Source organism: Echinops telfairi, unplaced genomic scaffold, assembly GCF_000313985.2.
Source record: "Echinops telfairi isolate 266 unplaced genomic scaffold, ASM31398v2 ScPeMD7_2291;HRSCAF=2852, whole genome shotgun sequence".
NCBI lineage: Eukaryota > Metazoa > Chordata > Mammalia > Afrosoricida > Tenrecidae > Echinops > Echinops telfairi.
The window spans coordinates 3,633,430-3,637,827 of NW_022106189.1; the positions used below are offsets into that span (position 1 = coordinate 3,633,430).

Below are 4,398 nucleotides of genomic sequence, written 5' to 3' on the forward strand. Positions count from 1 at the left end.
CAAAGGAATGGAGAGGGAGGAGAGGACATCCTGGCCCACCAAGCCCCAAGGCCAATGTTCCTGCTGGGAGCAGACAACGCACGAGGAGGACAGTATGGCCAGCTCCACCACAGGACATGGTGTTCCTCACTGAACCATGATGCTGTGGGGTACAATGCGGGAGACACAGTGTGGGAATAGTGCATGGTCTGGCCCCATCACGCTGGGGCGAGGCACTGAGGGCATGCAGCAGAGCAGCAGGGGGAGCAGACTGATGAAAGCCCTGGGGAATACCAAAAATAGACTTGGGAGAAAGAGTGTGGCACCGCCCCATCAGTCTCAACTAGAAAACACTCTTAAAGGCCAACAAACAGACCTTCAATTATTTATAGGCTTTTCCATTTCTGTCAGTGGCTTTCTTTTTGTTATTGTTATTTTGTGGGGTTTTTTTTTGCTATTGCTTTGTTGGTTTTGACTTCCTTTGTTGTTTTATTTGGCTTTGCCTGGATTTTGCACTTATTAATATATTTACACGTCTATGTAGATAAGATAGATGGGATAAATAATTCAGAGATGAAAGAACGGGACTTCCCCTGGCTATGGGCAAAGAGACACCTGCTTGGTGGTGGTGCTCTTATATCAGTCAGGGACAGAGCCAATTTGAAGTCCCTTGTTAATCCTAGCTTGATGTCTGTATTGTGGCCAGAGCTGTTTCATGCCTAGGGTACATTTAAAAGAAAAGAAAAGAACAGAATCAATGGTTCCAGGTGGTGGGGAGGGTACAGGAGAAGGAGAGGTAGGAGAACAGAAGGGGAGGGTGTAACAACCCAGGGATAAGGGAACAACAAGTGAACTAAAATCAATGGAAGGAAGGTCGTAGGATGCCTAGTGGGGCTCAATCAAGGGCAATGTAACAGTGAGGAATCACTAAACCCGAATGCAGGCTGAACATGATGGTGGGACCAGATGGAAGTAAAAAGGAAATACAGGAAATGAGAGGGGAATAGAACTATGTACTCATATCTATATGTTAAGAATTAAGGTTGAAGATGGACATTGGGCCTCGACTCAAGTACTCCCTTAACAGAAGAAAAGAAAGCATTTCAACAAGAATGTTACTAGATATTGCAACAGGAATATTACTAGGAAACTCTTTTTGTAATCGTTCTTTCTTGGCTTTTTTGTCATATACTCGGGTATAAGCCGAGTTTTTCAGCACATTTTTTATGCAGTTTTTTTTTAATACTTTTATTGGGGGTTCTTACATCTCTTATCACAATCCATACATTCCTCCAGTGTGTTAGGCACATTTGCACCATCATCATTTTCAAAGTATGCCACCATCATCATTTTCAAAGTATTCTCTTCCCACTTGAGCCCCTGATATCAGCTCCCCATTTCTTCCCCCCGTCCACCTCCCACCCTCCCTCACGAGCCCTTGATAAGTTACAGATTATTTTTTCCACATCTCACATCATCTTCCACCCCCCCTCTCCCATTTTTCCATTATATGTTCCCCTGGGAGGGGGTTCTAGTTTGATCCTTGTGATTTCTTCCCTCTTTCTCCCCCCACCCTCCCCTAATCCTCTTGGTATCTATTCTCTTTCTTGGCCCTGAGGGCTTTATCTATCCTGGATTCCCTGTGTTGAAGGCTCTTATCTGTAACAGTGTGCATGTTCTGGCCTAATCCAATTTGTAAGATAGAACCGAGGTCATGATAGGAGGGAAGCATTACAGAATTAGAGGAAAGGTGTGTGTTTCATCAGTGCTATACTGCACCCTGACTGGCTCATCTCTTCCCTGTGACCCCTCTGTGAGGGGATGTCCAATTGTCTACAGATGGGCATTGGGTCTCCACTCCATGGCCCTCTCCATTCACCTTGGATATGGTTTTATTCTGTTTTAGATGCCTGAAACCTGATCCCATCGACACCTCATGATAACAGGCTGGTGTGCTTGTTCCATGTGGGCTTTGTTGCTTCTGAGCTAGATGGCCACTTGTTTATCTTCAAGCCTTTAAGACCCCAGACACTTTCTTTCTATGTTTTCCAAATGATTTACATAGTGCATGCCCTATACTAACATAAAACATTACAACTCTTTATAATTTGAAAATTATTTTTTTAATGATATAAGCAAAGCAAAGACTCACTCGTGTTTCTAATTCTAAGAGATAGCTTTGTTGGATCATGTCATTTTAGAATCTGTGGTAAATGGATTACTAATTCTTCTAATTGTTCTGCCTATTGTTGTGCTTTGTGCCATGTGACTTTGAAGTTCTTTCCACAAAGCCAATATGAATTTCCCTCCTAGTGTGATTTGCTGTGGCCAGAACCCAAGGAAGACATGATGGCATGTCACTTCTGAGCCGAGGCCTCCATGTGGGCTTTCAGTATTTTGTTTTAACTTTCCCTGGGAGAATGTGCCTGAGCATATGCCTGCTAGAGCACATTGGACCCCAGAAGGGTCATCTTGTTCAGCTCCCAACTAGTCAACTCCAGCCATATGCGTGAATCCTGTCAAGATCTGCAATACCAACTTGTCAATTCCTAACTGATGCCAGACATCGGTAGGAGTAATGAATGCTGTTTGTGGTATTGTGGTTGTCATTTAAACGTATGTTTTGGGTGTGTATTTTCCATCATAATAGCTAATGTTTATAGAGTGCTTACTATGTACCACTCATTTGTGTGTACTTGACTTATATAAACCCTTAGTTTTTACAACTCAAAAAGCAATTCCGTGTGATAGGCTGTATGTTGACTCATAGTGGCACTGACTTCATGGGTTTCTAAGACTATAATTCTTTGTGGGAGCAAAAAGTACATTTTTCAAAAGAAATCTATGAAAGTAGAGTTATTGATATCCCCATTTTACACACAATACAAAACAAAGTACTGAGAGACTAAGAAATTGGCCCAAGTTACATAGACAGGGCTTCAAACCCTCTTCATGAATGCATCATGGCTATCGCAAGGACTCAAGAGCCAGAAACAGAGTCACGCTCAATACTTTGATTGGGGATCTCCTTTCTTAAGATTTTACATAATCTTTTCATGTTGATAGAAAGATTGCTTTTGTTCGGAGGTAACTTCCAGCCAGTTTTGGCCATAGCGGCGGCATGCACGACAGAACAGAACACTGCATGGTCCTGTGCTGTCCTCACAATCGTTCCTGGGCCTGAGCCATGGCGGCAGCCTCTGTGTGCATCCAGCTCCTTGAGGGCCTTCCTGTTCCCACTGCACTTCTACTTACCAAGAATAATGTTCTCTCCAGGGACTGATTTCTCCTGATAAAACGTCCAAAGTATGTAGGACTTTTTCCACTTCCATTAATGTATACTCCTCTATGTACCAGGTATGGCAAACTTAAATTTGTTCTTGGTCCTCCATCCATTCTCTTGCCCTCCAGTAGATTCTTGCTCATGGTGACCTGACGTGACAAAGTATAAATGTCAGCCTATTTGAAAATGATGATGGCAGCATATGTGCAAATGTGCTTGAGACTCTGGATGAATGTGTAGATTGTGATAAGAGATCTAAGGGTCCCCAATAAAAGTATTTTTTTTTTAAAAAAGAAGGGTTAGCAATAAAGTTTGGCCCAAGAAAAAAAATTTTTTAATTAAATAAAAAAGAAATGTCAGCCTACTGTTTCCAATACTGTAATCTTTATAGAAGTAGGCAGCCACATCTTCTCTCTCTTCGAGCAGCTAGGTAAGGGAATCAAATGAACAAAACACTCCGTGGACATCTAAGTGCTTCCACAACCACACCACTAGGGCTCTTCCTGTGAAGAGTACAGCCCAGGAAATGCTCTTGGGGAGTTGGGCTCTGTCCTTGAGAGTCCTCCTGAATTGGAATAGCTGTCAAGATCTGCAATGCCAACTTGTCAATTCCTAACTGATGCCAGACATAGGTAGGAGTAATGAATGTATGTTTGTGCAGCATACAACAGGTCATTTCCATGTTATCATTTTTACACATATGTAGGCAATAAACACACTCACATATTCATATTTATCTACTGACTATTTTCTTTATAACAATCCCTAGAAATGGAATCAATGAACCACATGTTGGGTCTGCGGTACATAGGCACTCAAGATTTCAAGAGGGAATGTGACAATCAGGTCTAGTTCTCACAGGAAGTGAGGACTTTCTCTACATCCTTTCCATCAGAGGATATTCTTATTATTTTGCCAATATCATAGGCCAACAATGACCTCATTGGTGTGTTCATGTTCTTTTCATGGGTGAGATAGAACTTTCTGCCAGTTATTAGTCATTTAGATCTGTGCTTTAGTGAATGACTCCATTATGACCTTTACACATGTACAATTGATATCTTCTTCTTCTGTATGGATATGCCAATGCTCCTCCTAATTTTTTGTTTTTCAGATACCCATACACAAGAGGGAAA

The 4,398-nt window shown here is 42.0% G+C and overlaps 1 non-coding gene across 1 annotated transcript; it reads left to right on the top strand.

Moving 5' to 3' along the window:
- Positions 1-567: 567 nt before the first annotated feature.
- LOC115870757 lies at positions 568-711 on the top strand. The gene has a single exon (XR_004046889.1). It is a non-coding gene; the product is annotated as a small nucleolar RNA SNORA48 (small nucleolar RNA).
- Positions 712-4,398: the final 3,687 nt, after the last annotated feature.